Here is a 6000-nt window from a genome sequence, read left to right as displayed (position 1 = left end):
GAGTGGCCAGATTGCTTTTGTCTTCAGGAGTTCCCACAGAGGCCCAGGTCACATGAGGTTTAGATGCTCTCAGGCTTTCTCCAAAGCTCTGGATCCCTACAGGATAGATTTTGGCCTCAGGAATTTGGGGGTTGGACTGGCCTGGGAGCAGGGCCCAGGAATGATGCTGGTCTAGGGCAGCTGGTGGCCATGCCACCCAGAGATGCAAAGGAAGATGGGGGCAGGAGGTGGCTCCAAGGGCCCCAGGGGACTGCACTGGGTTGGTCTGGATGCAAAGGACCAGGAAGAAGAAAGGTCAGCCCCAGGGTCCAGGAAAGAGGCTGGAGGTTTGTGTAGACCCAGGGAGGCAGAGGGAGGTGTGGGCAGGGCCAGGCCCAGAGTACCCCTGTGGACTGGAGAAGTTGCTCTGGATGCACAGGATCAGGAAGCATTGGTGGTTCCCCAGGTGTCTGGGGTGCCAAGACAAGGAATGTGACAGGACCCAGGCTAGGAGGAGAGACTGGCAGGGGAGATGGGTGGGTGAGTGAGGCTGGGTGTATCAAGGTGGAGGGCATGATCTACTTACCCCGAGAGAGAGAGGCCTGTGGGTCTGAGAGAGTCCTTCAGGTCTGAGAGGGCCTGCAAGTTAGTGCAGGCCCAGGGAAGCAGAAGGAGGTGAGGGCGGGGCCAGGCCCTGAAGCAGTGCTCCTGGGAACCTGAGAAGGAACTGAGTTGTTCTGGATGCAAAGGATCAGGAAGAAGCAATGGTGGTTCCCCAGGTGTCTGGGGCTCCAAGACAAGGAAGGGGCAAAGGTATATATTTTTAAGCAAACACTTCTAGGTGATGCTGTTCCAGAAACCTTGAGAGTAAAATTCCATGTCCTAGACCCTGACCAGGCGAGTACAGAGAGTTGGTTTTCCAGGCATCCTCTCCTAGAGAAGAGCAGAGGCACGCTGTTCTATCTCTGCCTTTAAGAGCGTTCAAGCTGTGAACTGGCATGCCTGCTCCCAGGCCCACCACTGCTTCTGCTACCAGCACCTGCAGAGTGGTTGGAGAAGGGAGACTGCAGTAAGATTTTCCAGCTCGATTTTGAAGCTGGCAAACATCTGGATACGAATTAAAGGAGGCAGGTCAATTTAAAAGAAAGTTGCTTCTTTCCCAACATGTGGGCCACACATCTGGACTCAGGGCCAGCTGAATTCTTTACTTCCCTATTTGAGTTCGGAGGTGAGTGTCACAGAGGCTAGGTTTTTTTGGGTGAGGAGGGGGTTTGTTTGTTTTTGTTTTCTCCCTCCTGGTCAGGCTGATTTGTACCCAGAATCTTTTCAGAGTAGAAAAATGTGTACATCTTTTAAAAATGATTCTATTTAAATTTCACCTGTTTGGGCTTCCCTTGTCTAGCCCACTGTCATCTGGAAACAGATTGTAGAGGTGAACATTCCTAGGGAGTCCTCAGATCCCACAGCATAGCCAAGAACAGCATCTAGCACATCACATCCATCCTGTCCTGCAACACATCTTACTTATGAATTTCCTTGGTGTTTGGTTTTATAATATAAAGCTTCTGTTTGTAAAGCTCCGAGGGAATATGACCCCAACACTACAATGTCAGAAAATGCTGCTTTACATGCCTAGGATTCCAAAACATAATGGGAGCACTACATTCTCCTGCACCCTAATGTGCTTGCTTATCTACTCTGCAGTTTGGCTTTTGGTTTTGGGTTTTTGGTGGGCTTTTTTTGGTGTTTTTAAGACAGCATTTCCCTATAGCCCCCAGATGGCCTAGAATTTGCTATATAGACCCAGGTGACTGAGATCCCACAGAGATCCACTTACCTCTGCCTCCCAAGTGCTGGGATTAAAGGTGTACATCACCATACCTGGCTGTACCCTTATCTTTTTTAATTTATTTATTTTTATTTTATGTGTACAAGTGTACTGCCTCCATGTATATAACTGCACCCATGTTGTGCAATGCCTGTGGTGGCCAGAAGAGGGCAACCCCTGGAAGTGGGGTTTCAGATTGTCGTTAGCTGCCTTGTGGGTGCTGGGATTCAAGCTCCTGTCCTCTGCAAGAGCAGCCAGTGCTCTTAACTGCTGAGCCATCTCTCTAGCCTCTGCACCCTTATCTTAAGTGATAGGTCTGGGTTAAGCTTTAGCTTTAGTTAGAAAGTGCCAACTCTCCTCTTGGTTGTTGCAGTATCACAGCGATGACTAAAGTGGAGGACCATCCCATTAAGTCATGGAATCCCTGAGTTTTGCCATTGAAAATAATAAGAATCTGTGTATAATCCAATTTTAAGAGAAAGGAAATTATGCAAGAAGAGTGCTTCAACAGAGGGACAAGCCTTGACGTGTTACTTTGTTCCTTTATGGAGAAATCCATTCTATCCTGCTCTCAATCCATACTGATGTAAATGGGAGTTCTACCAGGAGTGATGGGTGTCTGTGCACCTGGGAGAGGAACTAAGCTGTCACATTGATGCATTTGGAAGTTCTGATGGGAGTGATGGATGTCCAAGTATGAGGGAAACCAGGTAAGCTGACTTCCAAGTTCCCATATGATCCTGGTCATTGGGGACACACAGAAAGATACTATACAGTATGGTGCCATGATCAGCCATGATATTAATTATATACCCATATCACACTTGTCAATACTTTATAAACAATCATAAAATAATAAAGCTACACCTTAAAGAGGCTATAATCCTAGACTTCTATTTTACTGTTAAGAAAATTGAGTTTAGAGAGGTAGCAGGACCACCCCGGAAAAACAGAAGTAGTTGCTGTGCAGCTTTTGGCTTCAAATACTTGTTTTTCTCATCACACAAAGCTGCTTTCTGGTCATTCTTTCTATTGTTAATACTTTGCTATTGACTGAGCTGGAAAACTCTCATATTGAGAGGTCTTCCAACTAAGTTGCTTCTAAAAGTCTATACAGATCTAAAAAGAACCTGGCACTGTTGAATGACTTCTAAAAACCATACTCAATAATGCATGACCTAATGTTGCCACCTCAGAATAAGTGCTAGTCATATTGGGTCTGGACCTCCTTCTCATTCTGGATTTCTGTATACATACATACTTATTTGTACACACAGGTGTATATATATGCCTACAGATATAGATTTTTTACTCTAATGATTAATAAATCATCTACATCCCTTAAAAAATGCTTATACTTGCCTCAAGAACTATGAGAGACAGCCTTAGGGAAGAGGCTTCCAGGTCAGTTCCAGTTCCATTTTTCCAAGTCCTGTGTCCTGTCTTCAGCAATAGGTTCTTACCTTCAAATTCTGGGAGGAAATCAAGGCCTGTGACAATAGCCTGTGTTATTTTGGGAGTCTCTTGCACTATCCTGACCAACAACTCAAAGGGTGGTTTCTCCTGTCTGGCACTGTGTTACTTGTTCTATAGCCTTCAGATATACACATGAATTCATGATCAGATATCGTATGTGCATTTTTCATTATTTACTTCTGGTTTTTCACACCATCTAAACTTTATTTATCTCTCCTCTTTCTCTCTCTCTCTCTCTCTCTCTCTCTCTCTCTCTCTCTCTCTCTCTCTCTCTCTCTCTCTCTCCCTCTCTCCCTGTTTAACCTCCCTCTTCCCTCTCCAGTTTGAGTACCCCTATTTCCCTGTGGGGGGGTTCGAGCCTGCGACCCCCGCACAAGGATGACTGGGGATGAGTAACTGCGACGTTCGCCAGCCCTTGCCACCCCCAGCACTGGGAACAATCAGACGCAATTGGGAGTCTAGTCAAGCAGGGACTCATTTATTGCAGGCGTTACAGAGATTATAAAGGCATCTGGAAATCCCCCTCCCCCCTGAGGGTGTAGCTTAAGGATGATCACGTGCTGATCATGCAGTCCTCAGCAGTGCGAAAGTATCGTTCAGACTTTCAAAACAAGTCAGACCGCGCCCCAGTAACTTCCTCTCGGACCTCTGCAAGGCGAGGCCTTTAGGTCCCCACATTTCCCCCCTGATGATACCTATTGCCTATTATCTACCTTCTCTCAAACCCTTTCTTCTCCTTCTCCCCTCTATGGTTCCTTGTATGTCCTTCCCTCCTCCCTTCCCAATTACATACCCCCACTTTTCCCATTTCCCTCTTGGTAACATCTGCTTCCTACTATCCCCCTCTCTTGGACTCTTTCTTTCCCTTTATTCCATGGTTCCTTTCTATTTTTCTGGCTCCTGCTGTTACATCAAGATATATACTTACATATAAGGATTTGGTGCTAAAATCCACAAATGAGAGAGAATATACGTCACTGGTTTTTCTGAATCTGTGTCACTTCACTTGATATAACTAGGGGACACTATGCAAGCTGCTAAGGGAGAACATCAGTCAGTGGTCCTATGCTAGCTGTAAAGCCTGATAACCACAATAATGACTGGCACAACAAGTTGTAGCAGTGCTGCAGCAGCACCTTTATCTTGGTGTGATCAACAGCTCTCTAATTGGACCTAAAGCCCTCTTAGTGGAAAGGAACTCATGGGTGGCACTGTAAACACAGCCAGATACACATGGCTGGAGAGGTCATAGATCCTAAAGAATACTCTATCTCTGTCACATCCTTAGACAAATGCAATTTCTTACTGAATGCTAAATATGGATCCTTATGTTTACAGACAAGTGTACCATTCACCACTCATCAAAGAAGCTTCTTTTTGCAAAAGGTGGACTCTTACAGAGTTCCACAACTGGGCACACACATAGAATAAGTGTCTGTGAGATGCCCAGCCCTAAATGAGACATTTGCAATGGAAGCTCTACACCTAAGGCTCAGGGGACATAGTGAAAGAGACAGTAGATAGAATACTAATGCATTTCTCATCTCTCACCAGCAGAGCTTCCTCATGTAACAGAGGGCAACGAACATAGAAGGCCACAACTGGCCAAAGTATAAAGAGTAAGAGACTGCAGAGTGTGTGCCCTGGATAGTCTTTTATATTAAATTTTACCCACCCATGGATTAGGGACCATTGCAGAAGAGGAGACAGAAAGATTGTAAGAGCCACAGTTGGTGTATGATCATAAGGAAACAGAGTCTTCCAGGCCTCTACAGCAATGGTGACAGCATGCACAAGACCCATGCACACTCAATCAGACAAAAACCTGCATAGAACTGGGGAAATGGGCAGGAGGACACAATCTTAGCCAAGGAACTATTGGCAGCTGATTACTATTGAGTGAGTTGATCTTCTTTAAGGGAATAACTCTAGATAGTCTGACTAGACTCCATTAGATGAACTCACACCAAGAGATATCTGTGTACACAAACTTGACTCGATAGGCCTTACTTAACATATGTGAAAGAATAAGAATACATGCAACCCAGTGGGGAACTACAGGGGGGTGCAGATAGGGGAGGGGGGCTTAAATATGATTTAAGATCTATAAAATGCACAAAAATTCAATAAAATGTGTACATTGAAAAAAATGCTTAAACTCACAAAGTACATTACAGTGATTCCTTGGGAACCAATTGTCTAAGCTTTAAATACTCAGAAACATAGGTCTGGGTAAAAATTTCACTGCATAATCCCCTCTATTGCACCTTCATTTCTGTTTATATAAAGTCAAGTATAAAATGGCTATAAAAATAAAGGAGAAATTGTTGTGAATGTGTACCTGAAAGGTTTCAGAGCAAAATTCCTTGGGGAAATGGATGGACTTGGGAGTATGTTTCAGACAACCTGACTGAGTGTAATCTTAGGGCAAGTTCCTGTCTATCCTTAGATGTCTTCCTGAACCACTGACCAGCAGTCTGTATATGTGATCATCTTACCCTGCCAACCTTCCCTTCCCTCACACAGTGACAGAGTGCTGCTGTCTCAACTGTGAATATACCACCAAAATGCACCTGTGAAGTGTCTTCCCTACTAAATGCCTTAACTGAACTATTATTTAATACTGTACTTTTAATTATGTGCTTATATGAGAAGTGTCCACAGGAAAGCATCCTTTGCAAACTGCTATTGATATTGCCCACTGTTTTGTTTGTAAC

Source organism: Nannospalax galili, unplaced genomic scaffold (genome assembly GCF_000622305.1).
Source record: "Nannospalax galili isolate Female #2095 unplaced genomic scaffold, S.galili_v1.0 scaffold1141, whole genome shotgun sequence".
Classification (NCBI taxonomy): domain Eukaryota; kingdom Metazoa; phylum Chordata; class Mammalia; order Rodentia; family Spalacidae; genus Nannospalax; species Nannospalax galili.
Note: the sequence above shows the minus strand (reverse complement) of the source record.